The 24809-nt window shown below is 36.4% G+C and overlaps 2 long non-coding RNA genes across 2 annotated transcripts; one reads left to right on the top strand and one right to left on the bottom strand.

Moving 5' to 3' along the window:
• Window positions 1-227: 227 nt before the first annotated feature.
• LOC141627412 (uncharacterized) lies at window positions 228-1458 on the top strand. Its single transcript, XR_012536985.1, has 2 exons — window positions 228-328; window positions 1141-1458. It is a non-coding gene; the product is annotated as an uncharacterized LOC141627412 (long non-coding RNA).
• Window positions 1459-4470: 3012 nt separating this feature from the next.
• Window positions 4471-15717, bottom strand: LOC141626211 (uncharacterized). The gene is made up of 6 exons (XR_012535836.1): window positions 15122-15717; window positions 14834-14900; window positions 14388-14482; window positions 5623-5672; window positions 5428-5523; window positions 4471-5190 (listed from the first exon to the last, which is right to left on the bottom strand). It is a non-coding gene; the product is annotated as an uncharacterized LOC141626211 (long non-coding RNA).
• Between the last annotated feature and the right edge of the window lie 9092 nt (window positions 15718-24809).

Genomic DNA, 24809 nt, shown 5'->3' with positions numbered 1-24809 from the left:
TTTGTTTTTTTTTAAGCCCTTACATGCGACAAGGTCACAGGAAGACAGATTTGGGCAAATTATATCCTACTCCTAGGAGTAGGGAGTAGTATACACCCATTAAAAAAAAGACAAAAAGACAAAATTAACTACCCACTAGTCCACTACATCACTGTATGTTTCTTCTTCTTTTTCTTCTTCTTCTTCTTCTTCTTCTTCTTCTTTTCCAAATTACTCAATTTATCAAATTTAAAATTCTATAATTCTATCAAATTCAACAATTTTTCTTCTATTTGTACTCGATGATTTTGGGATACACTTCAATGAAAAGTCGTGGAGGATTAAAACGGTGAGTTTTTTTTTATATTATTTATCCTATATACCTTCAAATTGTGAATATCAGTCTGTAGATTGTGAATATTGGATATATAAGCAATCACTTGTGTATATGTAATCAATATACAATTTATAGAAATGGCTTTAATAGGTAATCAATCAATTGAATGATTTTTTAAAAATATTGTGACTATGTGACACATATGTTGTGAATATAAAAACGCTGGTAGATATGAACGAAAAACGATGTGAATATATGCTCAAACTAGTTTGAATACGGTAATCTTGATGATGTAAATATGTCATCAACCTATTGTGAATTGGGAGAGCAGATTTCGTGAATATGGTAGTTCTTTATTATGAATATGATTAATAATATTGCGAATATGCACAACTGTGAAAATGAATGATATAATGGGTGAATATGTCATCGACGTATAGTGAATTAGGTGATCAAGTTTTGTGACTATGATAATTCATTATCGTGAATTTGACATACATATGCCGTGAATATTGAATAACCATGAATACGAGTACTAGACGGTGTGAATAGTTGATAAACCTATTGTGAACAAGGTACTCAATCTGTTTGACGCTCATAGTTATTAGTATGAATATGACACACATATGGTGTGAATATAGAGCATTTGCGAGTTTGAATAAGTAATACGGAATAGTTCTTTATCGAGTTGTTTTTGCATGAGTTAATTGAAGTTTATTAATATGTCAACTTATTATGTGGTGTGAATATGAGATGAATTTGCGTGTGAATACAACAACTCAATGGTGCAAAAATGTCTTTTTGTTTCATGATTTATGGTGCAGTGCAGTGTTGGTGCTAGAAACGATGGCAGTGATGAAGAATGTCGAGGTAAAAATTTCCGGCGCAAAACAAGGGAAAATCCGACTCTGAATACGAAATCCAATAGTACCGTTGATGTCGCAGGAGATGAAGAAGTTGCTAGGAACAATACGAAAAAGGATACGACCAAATGCTACTATTATATTCACTTTTAATTCAGTGATGATAATGTAATTTGATGAATATGTACAACAGTACAAGTAGTTTGATATTCACCTTATGATAATATTACATTCACTTTAAATTTAGTGAATATGGTAATGTAATTTAATGATTACGAATTACTCCGTATAAACTTGATAAATTCGAGTACAAATAGAAGAAAAATTGTTGAATTTGATAGAATTAGAGAATTTAAAATTTGATAAATTGAGTAATTTAGAAAAGAAGAAGAAGAAGAAGAAGAAGAAGAAACATACAGTGATGTAGTCGACTAGTGGGTAGTTAATTTTGTCTTTTTATCTTTTTTTTAATGGGTGTATACTACTCCCTACTCCTAGGAGTAGGATATAATTTGCCCAAATCTGTCTTCCTGTGACCTTGTCGCCTGTAAGGGCTTAAAAAAAAACAAAACTTTTTCAACTGTACAATGGTTTTTTTTTTTTCAGCAACTCTCTTATAAGACCGTCCTATACGGCCCAAATAGGAGAGAAGCCTAATAAAAAGGTCAATAATTTAAAAAAAAATGGTTAAAATATGAAGTTAAGAACACACAGTTAACAATTGTAACCGACAAGAAAATGGAGAGAGAAGAGACGACAACTGCACCCCCAAAACATGCTAAAAGGCTATTGGCCATTGCTATTCATCCTCACTAGTTTTAAACCCGTGCAAATTGCACGGGTATGCTCTTTTAAACTATTTATTATAAAACTAATATATATAGGATACATTTTTATAGTAGTTAATTAACTCCTTTCAAAGTTATTATCTTTAAAAATAAAATTTTACAATAAAATAATAAAATCTCTGTTTTTTGTTAAACAACTTGAAATTACAAATCTAATAGTTGATGAGTTATAAAGTCATATTTTAGTGTTTATTATAAATCTTATTTGCAATTAACGTAAATAAGCATAAGGGTTAATTGGACAGGTAGTTATTGTAGTATGTATTTTCTTGTTAATTAAATTTGAGTTACTAACATAAAAAAAAACCCGACTTACACATCAAGCCAATTTATTCGGATGAAAATTAAACAAATTTAGTAAAAACGAATCGGTTCGTATAGTCGCAGACCCGTGCAAGTTGTTAAACTCATTTTTTGTTTAGTCAAACTTATGCATATTTGTAGAAGTCGTGCAAGTTTAAGCTAAGAATTTTGACTCGTGAATATTTAAAATGAAAGTTTTGACGCGTTTTTCATTTAATACCGACTGTTAATTTGCGAAGTATGACAAAACGAAAATTGTCACTCGTGCACGTTTAAAATGAAAATTTTGACCCGTGTATTTTAAAAAATAAAAATTTTGACGCGTTTTTTTTATTGAGTACTGATCGGTAATTAGTGAAACAGGACAAAACGAAAATTGTTACCCGTGCACGTTTAAAATGAAAATTTTGAACCGTGTATTTTAAAAAATGATAATTTTGATGCGTTTGTTATTGAGTACTGATTGGTAATTAGTGAAACAGGGCAAAACGAAAATTGTCACTCGTGCACGTTTAAAATGAAATTTCTACCTGTGTACTTTTTAAATGAAAATTTTGACGCATTAAATATTGATTGTTAATTAGTGAAACAGGACAAATGAAAACTGTCACTCGTGCACGTTAAAAATGAAAATTTTGTTGCGTTTTTTATTTGAGTAGTAATTGATAATTAGTGAAACAAGACAAAATGAGAATTGTCACTCATGTACGATTAAAATGAAATTTTTATCCGTGCAATTTTAAAATGAAAATGTTGACGCGTTTTTCATTTAGTACCGATTGTTAGTTAGTGAAACATGTTAAAATGAAATTATGACTCGTGCACATTTAAAATAATTTAGTCGAATGATTTAATAGTAATGTCATTTAAAGCAGAGCAAAACATTCGATTATCCAATCTGATTCAAAATCAGTATATCTTCTTCGAGAATCGAATGATCCGAAAAACGTTTGGATCGGATAAGCTTTCGAATTTTGGATTTGTTTGAATATGGGTTATAAAATATTCGGATATCCAACTCCTATCCGACTGAAACTCTTTTAGGGCTTCTTTCATATAAAAATAGAAATCTCAAAGTTTCTCAATTTCTCTTGCTTGCCGTCTCTATTCAATCACATTTCCAAACCCTCTCATTTTATCTCTTTCATCACTTTTTCCTCATCAAACATATACTGAGTACTAATATAAAAAAAAAATTGTTCATTTTCTAACTATTTCATATGTATCTCCCCAATCTATCATTTAAAAAAAAAAAAAAAATTCTGCACTCGCTGACTCTAAACTATACTAGTGTGTAACCCGTGCATTATGCACGGGTATAATATACATTTGATATCAATTAAAGGGAAATATACGTTTTTCCTTCTCAATTATTTGTCTTTTCTTTGACTAAAATACTTCTTACAAAGAATAAAAAAGATAAACAAATAATTAGAATGAAGGAGTAATATCTATAATAATTTTTATGCATATACTCACCGAGGATAAGATATTGGAACACCCTCGCTTATAAGGCGATACTATAAAAACTTGTTTATCAACATAGGTTTACAATGGACTTTTACTATAAGTCGTAATATAAATCTTTTATGAAGTGATTACGAAGGGTGGTGTAAGGCTCAAATTGAGGTGATGAGAGTACATTGGTGATGGTGGTCGTTGATAATGATAGTGGTGATGATCTGATCAGGAAGGTGGCATTAATAGTTGTTATAACCCGTGGTGATCTGACGATAACCCGTCAACTATGAGTCAAACGTGTGAGAGATGGACTAATTATGTTAAACTTATGGACCTGTTTTTGTAGTTGATCATTAGTATTAGTTCAATATATTTTGTAATGAGTTTCTCAAGAAACATGAACATAAAATCTGATCATTTGAGTCACCTCAACACTTCACCGCCACTCATTGTGAACTAAAACAATCGAAATCTGCTTCTGTTTATCAACCACTCGCTCAGCAATCACACTACGATCTATCTCTACCTAAGCACCCGCGAAAGAATACTGACAAAAGTAATCATTTTAAGAAAGTCATTAACTAAATTATAAGTACATAATACAGTCTCCATCATAATCAATTAGTTTCCTTAGCCTTATTCTATTTTTCTTTTAGGGAAAAGATCGATCTATTCATTAATTATGAAAAACCGTCACAAAGTCAGATGATACAATTTCAACAATCAAATCCGGGCATATGTCCACCCGAATTCTAGTTGAAAAATAATGTGTATTAATGAGACATACAATGGGTGGCCTTTAAACCCTTCCGCCTAACAAAGTTTAAGTTTAAGTTTAATTCTACATGCTCAAAGTCATTAACAACAAAAAAAATCTCTCCAACAATATTTCCAAAGTAGCTACCTTCTGTTTTAGTGGCCTCAAGATACTTGACTAACTTTCTACAATCATCTTTTGTATCCCAATTAGCCTGGGCATGATCATTTCTAAGTGAGCAGCCTTTGCTTCGACAACATCAACATTCCATATTTGTCTCAATTGCTTTACGCCAACATGCCCAACCACACCCATATGGCCTCGGATAACCATACCCAGCCCGCATCCCACCTCACCAGATATCGCTGCAACAACATTTACTTTCCACACATCAGAGAGGGACATTTGAAGCCAGCCTGTACTGCTCCTTTTCCTCGGGCGTGGCCACATTAGCATCATCCTAAATTACCTCAGTATAGTTATGTAGAAGACGGTCAATACCCTCCACTATCGCCATATAATGGGAAACGGCATATAATTTGATATGAGATTCTTCGTTGGCCTTAATCTGATATTATCGATACTCGCAACGATCTTTGAGTTGTAATTCCAGGTACAGTGCACAGGGACAACTATTATACTCTGCAAAATCAAACAAAGTTCACTGTTATTGTCCTATTGTCTTACACCATTGATTTTCAATCTTATAAGACCTTCACTTAAAAGGCTAATAGTCACTTAAAAATAAGGATTTAAATTTTAAAGGCAAAAAGATCAGTATCTTCAAGGTATTTAGCTGATCAGATCAATATGCATGCATCTAATATAATTCATTTTAATAAGAAAATCAAGAAAAAGCAAAAATATCAAAAGAGTTACCTCTCCCAGAAGAACTCAGAGACACTAAGTCGCATGACACACACTCCTAAGTAGCACGTCCATATGCTTGAGACAATGAGAATCGAACTCCGGATACTAATAAGACAAACGATCAAGTGAAAAACACTATTAAATGCAGATAATGATCACACACTGAAGGGTGTAGCAAGATAATCTATGGCCCGATAAACTTACCTAAGAATCCTAAGATGATATGTGCTTCCTCCATCTTCCCCCTGATTCACCTGTTGCAATAGATTAAAGATGCTTAAAACTACAATTAAATACGAAAGAAAGATGATTATAAATACAATTACATACGAAACTTAAAACAATATATGAGCAATCCTCTAATCGCCAATCTAAAGCTTATAATGGCAGAAATTTCCCCACTATCGCACAATCAATAAGAGCAACATCCCTTTTTCGAAATTATTAAGATATAATGTGAGACTAACTCAGGCCTAATAATAAGCTCGAAATTATCTAAGAAATATATGTCCTCGAACACACTTATATTATCAATATTTGACTTTTTAGTCAATTGTTGTCGACTGTGAGCCGTATTTTATAACAATATACAATGTTTAAATTTTAAAAAGATAATATGAAGTGATGCGTGTATTTTATATAAGGATTTTACCTCATTTTTACACGCATTTCTGTCTATTTACGTGGCATCTAGCTACAAATACCCCCGAATAGTCTACTTTGGTTTGTCTTGTGTATATTGCAGGTACGGACCAGAAAGGAGCAAAACCGAGCCTAAACTTGTCTCATTTGCATGCATTTTGGAGAATAAGGGATCAGAGCTTGGAATCCATCACCTAAAGACGCGTGAGCTGACCTCGGAAGGTGCCAAAGAGTCCTATGTGCTAATATAGCTCCATCGGCCAATTATTTGGTCGATCGAATGCTTTATCCGTCGAAGATTCACTCGATCGAGCTGTCCTCGATCGAGTGGTTTCAATTCACTCGATCGAGAGACTTTGCTATTTATGCGTGTTTTTACCTTATTTCGAGATGGGCTTGGTAATTAGGATATATGTTAGGTTAAGAACGACGTTGATACTCTCTTCTTCAGCATCTCTTAGACCTCGACTGATTTTTCTTCTCTACTACTCTCTCATTCTCTTACTTTAGAATTTTGGTTTGGATCTTGAACTTGTAATCGGTATCTTTACTCTTTCTTTATTCTTAATCATAATCATTTATTGCTTTTTATTTCTTTCTCTCTTTACTTACAATTGCTATTATCAATCTTTCATTGCCTTGTTATCATGTTTAATCTCTCTTACTTGTGTATGAGTATTGCTGTTTCAATGATAATGCATAGCTAAATTCTCTTGCTAAGACATAGGGGAGCCGTGATTTTAAGGGAAGTGTAAATCGAATCATTAGGTCTGATGCTAGTTTAATCTATGTTGTTAATCGCTACTTATAATAGTTCTTGTCTAATTGAGTCGACGCAATTAGTTAATAAATCACAGTAAACCTTGACCTAGATCGGAAGATTGGAAAGGGTGAGACTCGTGGCGAACATTAGGGCACTTTAGTGAGGGCGGAAGCGAAGCTATTTGTGTTTTAGGGCGAATTAAGACCGGAAGGAGATATTCACTGCCCCATAGATTATACCCGTATTGACCTGGGACCTAAATTGCATGACTAGAGAATCATGGTGAACCGACTCTCTTAGTTATTTTCTCTCTACTTGTTTAATTTCTACTCCCTTGCTTTCTTTCTCTTTCTTGATCTCATTAGATTAGAACAAATTATTCAAACCCCCATAACTGGTTACCTAGACGGATTTAATTAAGGCTGACATTTTCCCATCTCCCTGTGGAGATCGACCCTACTTGCTACTAGTTTCTGTTAATGTATCTAGGTTTTATTTTTGGTATGTGACGACGTTATCAAATTTTGGCGTCGTTGCCGGGGAGATGGCGTAATTTTGTTGCTTTTATTGAGTTTATTCCTTGAGATTAATCTCATATTTTTGCTAGTTCTTAATTAGTTTTGCAGGATATCTGTTCTAGAAGAGAACATTGTCGTACCTGCCTTGTTGTAAATTCTATCTGCTAGGATGCCGAATATAGCTAGTCATTCAGAGTCTACGGTGGATTCACTTCCAAAAGGTTTCCTGTTACCCACTACTAATTCGGGGACCTTTGGAATCCACCCCTCATATATACAGCTGAGCTGGTTGAGAGAAATCTCTTCAGGGGGTATCTGGAGAAGATCCGTGCAAGCATATAGAGCTATTTACAGAGTATTGCTCCACCATTCCTCTAGCTGCTGGGGTGACACAAGACAGAGTTAAGGGAGTCCTTTTCCCTTTCTCCTTGACTGATGATGCTCGGGAATGGTTGAGAGATTTAGACAGGGAAGCTGCCGGTGTAACTGACTGGAATTCCCTTGCCTTAGCCTTTTACAGACGATACTTTCCACCATAGCGCACTAATGCGTTGAGAGCTCAAATTACTGCATTTGAGCAACTACCTACTGAAGACTTGAACGGGGTTTAGATCAGGTTCAAGAAGCTCGTCCGATCTGTACCTCATCATGGCTTCAAGCGCTGGTTCTTTCTTGTGTACCCAATTCTATAATGGGTTCTATCCGAACCAGAGAGCTATTCTTGATAATGCGGCCAAGGGGAGGTTTCAGAAGAATGTGGAGGATGATCAAGGGTGGCATCTTATCGAAAAAATGGCCATTCATGTTGCTGAATATGGAAATCCCCGAGGAGGTAGGTATGTGAACGAGTTGGTAGTGGTTGAGGTGGAGAGTCCTAGCGGAAGGCTAGGTAGTCCGGAGATTATACAGACTATGGGTGAGCACGAACAAGTTTGTGCTATTACTGAGCATGTGATAGTGTGTGGTAGATGCGGTATGGAGGGGCATGACCCTGTTGGTTGTATGGCGGATGTAGAGTGCGTCATTGCCTATCTAAAATACAAGCAAGGGGTACCATTCTCCAAACTTTATGAGGATTTGACAACAAAAAGTGTCTCTAGCCCTTCTATTCCAATGCCGCAACCAGATTCGCTCTCTACAAATAGGGAGTTCGCCGAGCTGAAATCCTTGGTGTTGAACTTAACGCAACAGCTCGGGAAGAAATGTGACAAGGATAATACCGCCATAACAGAGCTAAGAGAGCAAGTTGCGCGTCTAACACTTGCGCAAAACCAAGCGAATCAACCACCTCCATATGACCCAATCAACGCCATTAATCTCCGAAGCGATCTTACTTATGATGGACCGAAAATGCCAGAAGACGGGGTTGTGACAGCTGATGATACCCCGGATAACGAGTTGGAGGAGCTAATAGACGATATCCCTGCTGAATATCATCCCGCAGCTCGATCGAGTGAAAATATAGCTTGATCGAGTGATTTAGCTTCTCCCATTACTCGATCGAGTACAATACCTGCTCGATTGAGAAGTGCCCAATTTGAAGACTTCGATCGAGGAGTTAATTCCTCTCGATCGAGTGATTTGGCAGACAAAGTTGTTCGATCGAGTGATTCTGGGACTCGATCGACTCCTCGATCGAGTAAAAACCATTCGATCGAGTGACAAATGTGTTCGATCGAGCACCAGAACTAGCGAAACATCAAATTCAACATCTAATTCCGCTACCGTGTCTTCTCCCCCTGCGACCCCACTCATTGATACCAGAGTTCCTTATCTGGGACGTCTGAAGGACGCTAAAGTTGAGCGATAGTACGGTAAGTTTGTGGACGTGGTCAAGAACCTCCAGGTAACTGTCCCTCTTACCGAACTTATTACCCAGGTACCTACTTACGCTAAATTTATGAAAGACATTGTGACGCGTAAGAGAGAGCTTAGTGAATTTGAGACTGTTGCCTTTATGGAAGAGTCTAGTAACTTACTTTTAAATAAAGCTCCGCCTAAAATGAAGGACCCGGGTAGTTGCTCTATTGCCTATACTATAGGCAACGAAGTAATCGACAAGGCTCTTTGTGATTTAGGAGCCAATGTCAGTGTCATGCCCTTTTCTATCTGCAAAAAGCTTAATATGGGTCATCTTAAAATGACTAACATTACATTACAGATGGCTAATAGATCCGTAAGACGACCCTTGGGTATCTTAGAGGACGTGCCTATGAAAGTAGGCAAGTTCTTTATACCAGTGGACTTTATTGTTTTAGACATAGCTGAGGATACCCGGACCCCAATTATATTAGGAAGACCGTTCTTATGTACAGCTGGGGCCATTATTGATGTCAAACAAGGGCGTTTGACTCTTAAAATGGGGGATGACGCGATCACTTTTAGTCTGCCTAGTACTCTTGCTCGGCCAATGATACATGTTATTCTGTTGATATTGTTGATGAGTCTGTCTATGCCTTCTGGTCGGGTTCTTTTATAAAGGACCCGTTGGAAGCTTTGATGCTTTTGGATGAGTGTACAGCTAACCCAGATAACAATGATGATGCTAATGATGATGCTGTGTTGGATTTGCTTGAAGTTGCTTTAGATGAGCGTGAACTCACCTACGCTGAAGGAGAGAGGGTGGAACAAATGATTAGTACTCTCTGCGCCATAGAGGTAAAGGTACCCGAGTGTAAGCCTCTTCCTTCTCATATTAAATATGCTTTCTTAGATGATACAGAGCAATATCCAGTCATTATTAGTGCTAAACTTGATGATGATAGCTGACTGCTTTGTTAGCTGTGCTTAAGAAAAACAGGAAAGCTATGGATTAGATTATTCTTTGGATGACATCAAGGGGATTAGTCCCGATATTTGTATGCAAAGGATTGAGCTGGAGGAAGATCACAAGCCCTGCAGACAGGGTAGCTAAACCAAAAGATGCAGGATGTTGGGATGTTGTGATGGCTAAGGTAATGAAGCTGCTTGATGCAAGTATTATTTATTCTGTCGGTCATTCTAAATGGGTGAATCCAGTTCAGGTAGTTCCTAAGAAAGGAGTTTCTTAGGGACTACTGTGGTCAAGAATGACAAAAACGAGTTAATACCTACAAGAGTAGTGACTGGCTGGCGGATGTGTATAGATTACAGACAGCTGAACGCCGCCACAAAGAAAGATCACTTTCCCCTTCCTTTCATTGATCAAATGGTAGAAAGGTTAGTTTCTCATAAGTTTTTCTGTTATCTGGACGAGTACTCAGGGTTCTTTCAGATCCCTATTCATCCGGATGATCAGGAAAATACTACTTTTACTTGTCCTCAGGGTGTGTTTTTGCTTATCGGAGGATGCCTTTCGGTTTATGTAATGCCCCTGCCACCTTTCAAAGGTGCATGATGGGGATATTTTCAGAGTATATTGAGTCTATTATGGAAAGTCTTTATGGACGATTTCAGTCTCTATGGAAGTGATTTTGCTAACTGTCCGTCTAACCTTGATAAAGTGTTGCAGCGCTGCATCGAGGTTAACCTTGTGCTTAATTGGGAGAAGTGCCACTTTATGGTCAAGAGGGAGTTGTCTTAGGGCACTTAGTTTCTGACAAGGGTATTGAAGTTGACAAAGCAAAAGTGCAAGTGATTCAGCAATTACCTCCTCCCGTTAATGTTAAGGGAGTGAGGAGTTTCCTTGGTCATGCTGGCTTTTATCGCCGATTTATCAGGGACTTTTCAAAAATTGTTAAACCACTTACACAGCTGCTTCTTAAGGATGCCCCCTTTGTATTCACCGATGAGTGTCTTTACGCTTTTTGAGGTTAAAGCAAGCCTTGATTTCGGCGCCGATTATACTGACCCTCCCGATCGGGATTTGCCGTTTGAGATCATGTGTGATGCTAGTGACTATGCACTAGGAGCGGTGCTAGGCCAAAGGAAAGACAAAGCTTTGAATGCAATCTACTATGCGAGCCGAACTCTGAATGAAGCTCAAGTATTTTATATAAGGATTTTACCTCATTTTTAAACGCATTTCTGTACTATTTACGTGGCATCTAGCTACAAATACCCCTGAATAGTCTTCTTTGGTTTGTCTTGTGTATATTGCAGGTACGGACCAGAAAAGAGCAAAACCGAGCCTAAACTTGTCTCATTTGCATGCATTTTGGAGAATAAGGGATCAGAGCTTGGAATCCATCACCTAAAGACGCGTGAGCTGACCTCGAAAGGTGCCAAAGAGTCCTATGTGCTAATATAGCTCGATCGGCCAATTATTTGGTCGATCTAATGCTTTATCCGTCGAAGATTCACTCGATCGAGCTGTTCTGATGCTCGATCGATGAGGCTGATACAAGGAGTACTCGATCGAACATCTTTTCTACTCGATCGATAGGAATTTCAGGATTTGTCCTCGATCGAGTGGTTTCAATTCACTCGATCGAGAGACTTTGCTATTTATGCGTGTTTTTACCTTATTTCGAGATGGGCTTGGTAATTAGGATATATGTTAGGTTAAGAACGACGTTGATACTCTCTTCTTCATCATCTCTTAGACCTCGATTGATTTTTCTTCTCTACTACTCTCTCATTCTCTTACTCTAGAATTTTGGTTTGGATGTTGAACTTGTAATCGGTATCTTTACTCTTTCTTTACTCTTAATCATAATCATTTATTGCTTTTTATTTCTTTCTCTCTTTACTTACAATTGCTATTATCAATCTTTCATTGCCTTGTTATCATTTTTAATCTCTCTTACTTGTGTATGAGTATTGCTGTTTCAATGATAATGCATAGCTAAATTCTCTTGCTAAGACATAGGGGAGCCGTGATTTTAAGGGAAGTGTAAATCAAATCATTAGGTCTGATGCTAGTTTAATGTATGTTGTTAATCGCTACTTATAATTGTTCTTGTCTAATTGAGTCGACGCAATTAGTTAATAAATAACAGTAAACCTTGACCTAGATCGGAAGATTGGAAAGGGTGAGACTCGTGGCGAACATTAGGGCACTTTAGTGAGGGCGGAAGCTAAGCTATTTGTATTTTAGGGCGAATTGAGACCGGAAGGAGATATTCACTGCCCCATAGATCATACCCGTATTGACCTGAGACCTAAATTGCATGACTAGAGAATCATGGTGAACCGACTGTCTTAGCTATTTTCTCTCTACTTGTTTAATTTCTACTCCCTTGCTTTCTTTCTCTTTCTTGATCTCATTAGATTAGAACAAATTATTCAAACCCCCAGAACTGGTTACCTAGACGGATTTAATTAAGGCTGACATTTTCCCATCTCCCTGTGGAGATCGACCCTACTTGCTACTAGCTTCTGTTAGTGTATCTAGGTTTTTTTTTGGTACCTGACGACGGTATCATGAAGATTTTTTATTTCAAAAATCACAGATAACAAAGTTTTCATCATTATAACGCCTAAATCTGGAGAAATTATCGGCCAGAACAGAGACTCATCCCGTCAAAGTCGAATGAAAGCAGCAAAAGTGGGAGGAAGTAGTTGAATAGTTGGCGAACACGCTAACAGCTAACTATCCAAGCAAAAATATACCTATTAAAGAGTAGACTAAGATTAGCAATTGAAAATGACATATTGAACCATAATATCTAGTAAGAAAAGAGAGATGGATACATAATTCGTTGAGATCAACAGCATAACAAAATGGGTCTCATATTCATTGAAAAAGACTTACTGAACCAATTACTGTTATTTCTGAAATATCGGAATCGTTACATAATCATCATCTCATTAAAATTCTACAGCAAAACATATTCAATAGTGAATCATCTGATCACCACTACCTATCACTGTACAAACCAACATCACTAACCCATATTATGCCTTAGTCTTACCATAACATACTCGATCTCGTGTAAAAGAAACTGGGTTAGATACGTATGTAGACTTCAACAAAATAATGCATTTAAGTTGACAAAACAATCACCTATCGAGACGAAGATTAATCACCCTATTTCATCAAACTGATATAGTACTTGGCTTAACATTTTGTATTCACAATTGAGGTCCAATAGAGAATTAAACGATACTCCCTCCATACCACACCATTGCGATGAATATCGACTTTTTCGACTTGTTTGACATCGAGACACGTTTTTGCAACGTAAATATATTTTGTTACACATTATTAAAAATTATAAAAATTTGATATTTTTATAGCATTTATGACGATAAATCAAACAAGATCTCACATGACTATATCTTATCTTATAGATTAAGAATAATATCGGAAATCCCCTACGACCATGAATAGTGGCAAAACGGTCAATGTTACCGGTATGGAGGGAGTATTACATAACTTCATTAGATGCCCAAAATAAAAATGATACCAAGACCATGGAATTGATGATAACAAAATATTAAAGCAATTCATTTAGATACCCGTATTTAAGAACTCAAAATATGAGCAGAGCTCATTAAACATGCCCATCACCTAATGCACATGTTTGACCCTTTGAGTTACCTAACATTATGATAAATTTCAAGAAGCTTCATTCTTTGAAGCAAATTGGATAAGGTCCTTTGTTGTGAACAAATAAACAAGTTAGACATTCCAATGCGTTTAGATTTACAACAACTCACATGTAAAATAAAAAACATAGGAACCTGAAATTAGTTTTTCACACTCATTTAAAACTAAACATATCACATATACAGTGTAAATAAAATAATAGAAACTACAGTTTTACTTATCGAAATTATATCCTCTCCCCTCAAATCCAAGTCCCCTTATTTAAGAGAGGAATTTTGAGTTCATGAGAACTTAAATTGAAAGGTTGGAATAACTGAATTAGAATTTGAAAAATTAGTAAACATTCGCAGTAGAGAAAAAGCTTTAATAAAACATTTTGGCGCATTTGAATGATGTCGAGTTCCTAATTTCTTCTGATCAAAGATTTCAACATTTACCAATAATCATCAAATATATAGACGTGTTGATTACTTTGATAAAAGTCATAAAACGAATATGAAATAACATGTTCCACAAATTTTTAACAACATTTCAAATAGATATACGAAACTTGATGGATAATTAGATTGTATACCAGTTAATAGAATGGATAAGAAGAAGCAACGTATATAAAGGACTCGACCCCAAAACACTGGCTTCTCTGTTGCTGCTCCCTTATGTCGAATTTACCTGACAGAATAATTTAGAAAATTATACTCCGTAACATGAAAAGTTGACATTGGCCCAAATTGTAGTGAAACCTTATAATAACATCGAGAGAAATTACACGAAATGTTCATAAATCGAAAAGAAATGGTAGTATACTAATTGAAGCTCTGCATATAAACCGTGGAATTTATACCCGACCACAACAGTTAACATAGGTTCAATCATACTTTAATTCAGGATTAAAACTCGATCAAAATCCCTATTCGATGGTCAATCATATCAAAATAAACTAAATTAATGGTCCAACATTCACCTTAAATCACAATCAATCAAAACGCTAGAATCTGAAACTTAAAACAATCGGAACAATACCAAATAATGCCGCCATCTTCATTTTCGCCAGAGAAAAGTTTTGTTGCGGTGGTGACACTAATCCAACCTGTCATCATTAATCAGGTTAATTCTCGATTAGTTAAGTTGATGCATTTGCACAGCCAATCAATTTCGCAAATCCAGAAGAAAGAGTAGTACACTAATCGAATTTGCCATCATCAAAAGCAATAAGGAAAACTATTAAGTAATCCCCAAATTAAATCACATTTACAAAAACAATCCTTATCAACTAAAACAATTCTAAAGGAAACAAAGAAAAGAAATTACCGACGACAATTGTAATCGAGAGAATGAAATTGATCATTTTCATCGCAGATAAGCATCGCTGCGGTGGTTATTGATGCGGCAGCCTTTCAAAGGGTTATTAATTGAGTTCAAGGAAGAAATGAATGGATGATAATAGTCAATTGATAAGCAAGAGTGGCTGAGTGGGAGGTAGTGGGTAGTTTATTACTCCGTACTACGTATTTAACTGCCGATCGTATGTTGGAGTTTGCTAATAGCGTATATATACGTATAAAATACGATGAATCAACCACAATTCAACACATCAGCTTTTTATATTGGAGTGGCTTTTTCTTTAATAATGATGATGATGATGATGATGATGATGATGATGATGATGATGATGATGATGATGATGATGATGATGATGATGATGATGATGATGATGATGATGATGATGATGATTTGAGTTTTGCTATATTATAAGAAGATGAAGGGCATATTTTGGATTTGAAGTTGTGAGCATGTATTGTTTGTTCCTTTTGTAACACGCTAGAGATTTGTAATTGAGAATCAGATTTGTTTGGCAAACTTACATCTAGTAGTATGAATAAGAGTATTTTGATGTAGTATCTCAAATTTTGAGTTTAGCTAAGGATAGTTCATAGTTCATAGTATTAATAAATCGTTATTGAGATTTCGTCTTTTTTTTTTTAATATTTTAAATCTTGGGACATTTAATTTTGAATTCTGAAAATTATTTTTTGGATATTTTGGTGGATGTTTGGATTTCCGATCCGATAATTACGGATATTAAATTCAAATATTTGAAGACATCGGATATTAAAATTTTGAAAAATTGAATCGGGTATCTGAAAATTGAAATGCTGCTATCTTTATTTTTTTCAAGCAATATTTTTTCCGTTTTTAATTATTTTCTCTATTTCTAAATCATTTTTTTTTCCTATTTCTCATTATCAATAAGAGATTAAGAGTGATATTTACAGCCTGAAAAAGGATAATTGTTCAATAGTGATATTTTATTGTTGTATATAATTTTATTTGTAATATGTTATATAGCGTATATGTAAATAATTTAAATTTTAGTATTTATAATTAAATTTTTATATTATATGTTATTTTGTCCATTTGTATAATTTAATTTTATTAGTAAAGCAACTATAGTTTTATAATTGAGTTATTTAGAGTAAGCATCATGAAAGCATGTTAGCAAATCTTCTAATTAAATTGCATAAAGAACGTGTTATATTCAGGAAAAGCAAATGGAAGGTTGAATTATTGACTTTTAACCACAGAGCGACACGTAGGCTCTGTGGTTGTTCTTTTAACGAATAGGATTCTTCGCAAAGTTTTTTTGGCAGCATGTTTTCATTTTTTTTTTCCACTCTAAAATTGAATTAAATGACATTTTAAAATTAACATTTTTTAAGTTAAAATGTCTAGTTTCAACTTAGAATTAACACCTTTATATAAGTGGCTCTATAAGATTTGGTTTTGAACTTACAAGAATTAGTTTTTATGTTATAAGTGATAGGTTGTTAACCTAAACACCTTGGTGTTTAACTTGGATGATAATTTAGGCCGTCAATATTGAAATTTTGGAACTTTAACTTGAGTTAAAAATTTAGGTTTTTAACTTGATTAGTGATGTTTTCAAGTTTTCAACATATATGTATAAGTTTTCAAGTTTAAACCCGAAATTTCATATTAAATTGTACTTTCACTAAAAACAAAGAGTTGTTTAGATAAAATACTGAGTCTTATACTTAAAATTCAGAGTTCGAAAGGTATGTAAAGTTTAAGTTTGCAAATTAAAATAATCGGAATAACATGAAAAAAAATATATTGGATATTTGGATCGTCGTCATTGGCAAGCCGGCTCAAGCATTTTGCGATTTTGAGTCATACTTGGTTCTTAAAGGTCAATATACAAGTGTTTTCATAGCCAATGTGGGACTCGAACCCACACCATATGCATTGTTGCACATACTCTTCCATTTAAGCTAATTGGCTTTAGATATATTTCATATATACTAGTTGGTTGCATCGCGCGCACAGTCCCCCAAGATATTTTAATCGTTGGCGTTTCATGTGCATGTAAGCGTATCTTTATTTGGCTTGGTTGTCTCTACATGTTGAGTGTCGATCACAATGAAACTCTTGTTGTTATATTGTTTTGATAGTTGATTAACAGATTGCAAACAAAATTACAATTATTCATAAATAATTCGTATTTAACTTTGTTGAGAGCATGAATAGCCGAATATAACTATGCCTTTTGTTTAGATGGTTAATTGTTAAAGAACACAATTATATGAATACATAAGACATTAGTATTATGTTATGCCTTGCGAAGTAACATAAACACATATACAAGGCTTTGTCCAACTACATATATATATATATATATATATATATATATATATATATATATATATATATATATATATATATATATATATATATATTCTTAAACACTGTTTTATTAGAAAGTTCTAAATATTTTCACTCAAAATATAGGTATATGTCAAAATACACCGCCCAAATAATGGTTTTTCTGAAGCTATATGGTGCATTTTGTTTTACGCTTGCATTTCTAGGTAGCTATCTTATTTTCAATTGGTGTCTATATAGCAAATTTTTTAAGCTATATTCAATAGGACTCTGGTTCTTCTGAGTTGAACAGAATTTTCTAGTATTCTATAAAACTGGGATAATTCGATAAGCGTAGTGCCACCATATATATTATTCTTTTTTTGTTCGAATTACTCACAAACAGGCAACTATATTACAAGAAACAATTACACTGACGCCTCGCAATAAGCTATTAACTAAGTATGGCAACAATTTATTTCTCCATGTCTCAATCTATACAGATTGAGAAGTAAACATGCAGATGAAACGCTTTTCGAAACTAAGCTTAATGATCCAACCTTGCTTCAGGAAACTTAGAGTGGTTTATTTCTCGAGACAAAGATACGTTGCAATAAATGCAGTGACAACATTAGGATATGCGCCATTTGCCTCTGCAACAGCCATGATGTGGGCTTGATGCTTTTATGCATCTGACACTTGCACATTGTTTATACCTAATCCACCCCTTTTCTCCTCCTTCTTCTTTTCCCTATCCCTCTACCTAAGCGTCTAACTATTTCTTCTTGTCCTCCTCTAGCTTTTGTATCCCTTCCCCTATGCTTCTCCCTCCTCCATGCCATTCTCGTACTCGTTTCCTTAGCCTTTATCCTTTTGATTCATTGTCTTGTTATTCCCCCTCGTCCTAATCTTGCTGCCATATCCCTGATCGGTCCGTTTTGTGTTCACAAATTAATAGATGTTGTCGTTGGGTCACGTCCGAATCAAAACACAATTTATAGCTTCACAAACAACTCTACAATTAGTAAAGAGGCAAGTAAAGGTCGGATCCCAAGGGACGGGAATTGAGATGAGATTTCTATTGAAACTAGTGGTGTCTTAGGGGTGTCACAATTTGGGTTGATGTAGAAGGTCACTAACTAAATAACAATGAAAGTAAATAAGCAAGATGAATTAAAAGGGTTGTAAACAATTGATAAAAAGCACTAGGGTGTCATGGGGTCATAGGGGAATCATGGGAATTGATCATACAAACATGTTCTCAAATTATAAGCAAGTAATTATTATTGTGATGGATTGAGTTGGGTTATATCTTACAATCCTAGGAAAGTTTGGGTCCCAAAGCCGAATCGATTAGATTGTACAACACCTACAAGTCGACTTAGTCTTCCCTACTCAACAACATGCATGGTCTAATGAGACTCGAGTTGGTTTATGTCTTACAAGTCTCATTGAAAAGATAGGTGATGGGTAAAAAAATGTAAGGATTCATAGGCTCACATTTCATCAAACATAACATGTGCATGAGTTGAGATCAAAACAAGCAAGCAAATAAACCATGAAAGCATATTAATTTAAGCATGAATCATTCCCCATGTTGGTTTCCCCTAATTACCCATTAACCTTAACTAGGTCACTACTCACTCATTATCATGTTGATCATGCTAACAAGGTTGTCAATCATACCAACAAAAGGAAACATGATGAATAAATGAAAGTAATTAACAATAATTAAAAAGGGATTAAGAGAATTATACCTACTAATGATTCCAATAATAAAGCAAAGAATAAAAGAAGTACTTGATGCTTGATTGAAAAGTTGTCAATCTCCCAATAATAACCCAAATAATCTTCAATTACCCAAAATAAAGGATGAACAAAAGAGAGATTAAGGAAATAAAACTTGTATTAGAACTTGATTAATTGTTGATTACAATACTAAAGAGAGATTTGATTGATATTAACTACTCTAATTATTGATAAGAAGAACATGCTCTTCTAATTAGACTAATGGGGTATTTATAGTGGGAATTAGGTGGATGCATTAGGGTTAACTAAGGGCTAAACTAGTAATTACACTTTTTAGATTGAGCATGGAGAAGCCGGTATTTTTCGAAGGAAGGGCTTCTTTCTTTGTAGCTTGGAGAAGACGAAATTTCGCTGTACTGGAATCCGTGCGTATTGGAGTCGGGACGGGCGGATTCAGGCAGGGGAAGACGGGCGTCTTCAGGGGAATCCGGGCAGATTCTGGGGGGCTGCTAACCCGGGCGTCTTTGAAGGAAGACGCACGGATTGTGCTTGAGGAGGACGGGCGGATTCAGGACAATCCGCTCGGATTGTAGCTCAGCACGGTTTCTTCTTCTTTTCTTCCCTTTTCTTCATAAAATCCTTGGGGATTTCCTCGGGGATGCAAGGATCCTTTCTCAACGTTGCTCATCTACTATCATATGTACAAAGGCCTTCTAATCTTGTCTCTCCTTGATGCTTGGTCATTGCATTCAATCAATTTAGTCTCGTTTTGCCATGAAAATGCAAGATTTGCAGTCCTTTCCTACCAAGGGATCAAAATCTCAAAGAATATGCAAAACAAAGAACTAAAGACAATAAATGACCCAAATATGCACTAAAAAGCATGGGAACAAGGCTAATTCGGGGGCTAAATATGCGCTAATTATGGTCACATCAAATATCCCCAAACCGAACCTTTGCTCGTCCCGAGTAAAGAGGTGACAAAAACTAGGACCATTATTTAAACTAACCTAATAACATAGCCGATATGAGACAATTAGCGGGTCTCACTCAGCCCTTTCAACTCACAACAAGACAACCATGAGGTAGGATACCTTCTTGCAAGGCAAGGTGGGTCTTGCCAAAATGGCGACACATCCAAACATTAAGCACACAAAATCAAATAATGGATGCATCTACAAAAGGAATAGCCACTTCCTCATCAAGTGGCGGAGGCAACCAAGAGAGAACAAATTTAAGAGCATATAATCCTTCACAAATACTAGTTCAACAAATTACTAAGGTTAAGAGGATGGCACTAAATCACCTCCAAATGGTGTTAAACTAGACTACTTTCGTCCTCAATTTCCAAATGCTTTCGTCAAGAGCGATCGGATGGTGGTGGAATGATGATCCCTATGATTCTAGTAGCATATGACATGACAAGTCTCGAATTCTCTACAAAAGTAAAGGTCATGGATCGTCCCGAGCTCGACAAAGTGGCTTGACAAAAGGCTTTTTGGGAATGAAATGCTCAAATCTTTATAAACAAAGAGTGGATATGACTAGTATTCAAAATTGTCCTCATTTCACTTTCACATTTCAAAAATTTAAGATGGGGTTTGTCCCTTCCGGGCTAGTGTCCTTTGCTTTCGCCAATCGCTTATTAGGCAACCGGTTAACCTCTAGACAATAGCTTTTCGGGGTGATAGTCACTCTGTCTCTGGGCGGTCGAATTCACAATCGTGTGGGGGCCCAATTCAATGGATCCCTCTCCAAAGAACATCGAAGTGGTACACCTCCATCAAAACATCTAAATTTCTCAACATTTCAACATTTCATAACATTTGAGGTTTTCTTGGCATTAAATTACTTCCACATGACAAAATTCTTTGAAATGAGCACTTCAAACTTATTGATAGAAAGTATTTTTGGGTTGCCTTACCACAAGGTCAATCAAGGTCACCTAGACAAGTTAACCAAGTCCACATCGCATCACGGGGTTGGATAGGTGACTCACATGCAAACCCTTGACTAGGCTTTGGGTCATGGGTCAAAAGACACTAGTATGCCACTATCTAGGGTGTTTTACAACCATTCTAGTAGACAAAGTCTTAAGTTGAAAAAGTATTTGTAATGGCTTAGTTGCTCTTGTCAAAGTTCTCAATTAGGCACTTTTCAAAATGTTTTATCTAAATGCAACTACATACCATGATGCAACTAATATATACATCCTAATGCAAGTGATTCTATCAACTAAAATGACATATAAACTAAATGCAAGTCCTAAATTCACATTGTTATACCGCATCAATCAAAACAAAGCCACATAGTCATTAACATAAAGAGGAAAAAGGAGATTGGAAAGATCATACCATGCGGTCTTCATGATCCTCATGTCTCGGATGTGGCGTAGTCATTCAATGTGAATAAGGATAGAACAAACACAATATATACAACAATATATATAACTACACTACAAAAGGAATAAACATGTTTTTGGGTTTTTCCAATTTTCAAATTTTTATGGATTTTTCGAAATTTTTCAATTTTTTTGAATTTTTGAATAAAAGTTAAGTTAGAATTCCCCATCCCCACACTAATATGGGCATTGTCCTCAATGGCCAAAATGATGGGAAATTATGCAAACATGATGCATGATTTCTACACTAAATGCAAGCTACACTAATCTATACTACATGATGCATGGTTTTTTGTTTATGACGGAGAGGATAATTTAGATTACCTCCCGTTGTGTATGCATTAACTTCCCCAAACCGAACTAGACATTATTGCTAATGTCCAAGGATGGGTGTAGTTCATGCACACACTATGCAATGCATGAAACAAATTTTGTCATTTTGGATTTTGAAAGGTGGGAACAATAAAATGAGAACACCTCAAAAGTACCGAGGTGTTAGTCCTCAATGGTGCTAGGACTACTCCAACAATGATAAAGATTAATAAAATACAAGTTAACAAAACACAAAACTTCTTTTCATGAAACTTTAAAATTAAAGAGAGGAGATGAGGGAACTTCACTTAAACTTAGGTGGGTGCCTCTCGCCCGCTCCACCTAGCTATGAAGTAATCCTCTAGAGGTCGGCATCATCTCCTTCTAGATCGCTATCCCATATCTCCTTTGATGCATCACTCAAACTTGGGTCCATGAACTCGTCCTCTTCACTTTCAAGCTCCACCGTGTCTCCTCCACAAGAATTGTTGCTTCCCTCCTCTTGTCTCCCGTTTGCTCCTTCATTTGCTCTCTCCGAATTGGGGAAGAGTAGGTCCATTTGAGCCCATGAGGGAAATGCTCCTTCCTCACTAATCTTTCCCTTTTGAACCACATCGTGGTATTAAGGATAGAGTGCATAGTAGATGTCCACGTTGGTTTCGTATTGGCGGAAGTGCAAATCTTGTAATATTCCCGTGACAAAGTCGTCACGTGGAAGGATGAAGGGATTCGGATGGTTGTACGGTTGGTAAGGAAATGGGTAGGGAGGCACTTTGATCTTGTCATCTCGGGATTGTTGCTCTTGTTGTTGTGGTGGTGGATTTTGAGGTGGTGGTGCTTGTCTTGGTTGGGTTGGATTTGGAGGGATGAGCTACCATGGAATTGGAGACAAATGTCCTCTTCTCGGGGAGATACGTGGTAGGTCGTTCATTGGTAGATATATCGGATCGCTTCCTTTTGTTAACCACTTGATCCGCTTATCGACCCCCTCAAGGGTTATCCAATGGTGATGAATGAGAAGAAGATCTTCATTTATCCTCGTGTTTCCCAAAAGAGGAGCATACTCATTATTCTCATTGAATCTCGGGTTGAAATGCTTCGCAAGCCTAGTAATGAGTCCTCCATTCACAATGTGTTTCATTCCATCATCGTCACCATTCCTAAGCTTTGCCCATTTCTCTAGTAATACTAGAGGTGCATTGAAGTGGTACACATTTCTTCCTTGAATATTGAGGTAGGATTCCATAAACACAAGGTCTAATTGGTTCACTATGGCCGGATCTCGGCGGGCAAGTAGAGTGCCCGAAAGAAATCGATAAGTAAGCCTTATGATCGGATTTTGGATATGAAAAGCGAGGCATTCCTTGATGTGTATGAAATCCCGGCCGGTCATGGCCCTCCACAAAGTTTCAACACTATACTTCTTTGGCTTCGATGTTCGGGTAGGCGAAACATCGAGACCCAGTACATTTCCGAATTCTACAAGGGTCATCATCCGAGAAACATTCTCCAACCTAAACTCTATGCAAATTGTTTTGTTCAAGGTTGTAATCTTAAAAAAGCTCAAAAATTCAAGCACAAGAGATCGATAAGTTTGTTCATACATGCGAAAAAGGGTTGAGAGACCAAATACTTCAAAGAGAGCTTCCACTTGGTGATAAATCCCAAGTTTCCTCAAGGTATCATGACATAAAAACTTAGTGGGAAGAATATTCTTACTTAGAAGCCGGTGGAAGACTAATCTTTGTACATCATTGACAAATTCCACATTTGAGAAGTCATCAAGCCTTGTGAGATCTACAATCTCTTCATGCTCCCTTCTTAATGTGTTGACATGGGAGGTAGAAGAACTTCCCCTCATCCTTGGTCTCCTCTTATCCCTAAAAGAGGATCTCCTTGGTGCCATTCTTTGATTATAGAGCTGGATTCTTTGATTTGTGAAGGAATAGAGATGCTCCTTGTTGATTGAGTGTTGCCTTTGGAAACCCTAGAAAATTGGGGCTTTTTGATTTTTGTGGGTTTAAGAGTGATTTGGATGTGATTGGGAATCATAAAGAGGTGGGTTTTATAATGCAAGTGGAAGGAGGAGTGATGTGTCACTAAATGTGTGGTGGGGTGTAATTTTAATTAAGAAAAGACGGGTCAAATCACCGTGAGAAGACGGGCGGGTTCGAGCAGAAAACGCTCGGGTTCAGGCTCCTCGGGACGGGCGGATTCTGGGTAAGACGCCAGGATTCTTTCACAGCTAAATTTCCAAAAATATAATGCCACGCGTCCCGAGCATGAGACGCTCGGATTCTTTTCTATCGGGACGGGCGTATTCCTCTGAAAACGGGCGGATTCCTCTCCAGGAATTTTTCTTGAAATGCACAGGTAGAAAGACGGGCGTCTTTCTACAAAGACGGCCGGATTCTTCAGGACGGGCGGCTTCTTTTCTGAGACGCTCGGATTCTCCTCCAGTCCCAAAATCTTCAATTTCTCAGCGTAGCAGGACGGACGGATTCTCCTCAGAACGCCCAGATTCCAGCAAGACGGCCGGATTCTAGGGAACACGCACGTGTTCAAGCTGTGAATTCGTCCTTTGACTTTCTTTCCTCTCCTAGATGCTTCCCCACACTTGAAAATTGGTTCCTTCCTTCATTCAAAATTCATTAGTAACCCTCCCTCACTTACGCTCATGAAAAGAGTTTATGCTAATTATTAAAAGAAATGCAATAAAACAATAAATACAAGTTAGAGGGTTAGTATATTTACAAGTGGTGGTTTAGGGAGGACTCCACCAAACTCTCCCTTTGACGGTTCTTTCAAGGATGAGAAGGCCCGAGGTAGGTGACCTCGACCTCTCCAATGAACGCTCCTTCATAATATGGCTTC

This window comes from Silene latifolia, chromosome Y, assembly GCF_048544455.1.
Source record: "Silene latifolia isolate original U9 population chromosome Y, ASM4854445v1, whole genome shotgun sequence".
In the NCBI taxonomy this organism is placed as follows: Eukaryota; Viridiplantae; Streptophyta; class Magnoliopsida; order Caryophyllales; family Caryophyllaceae; genus Silene; species Silene latifolia.
Note: the sequence above shows the minus strand (reverse complement) of the source record. Positions and strands in the feature narration are given on the sequence as shown.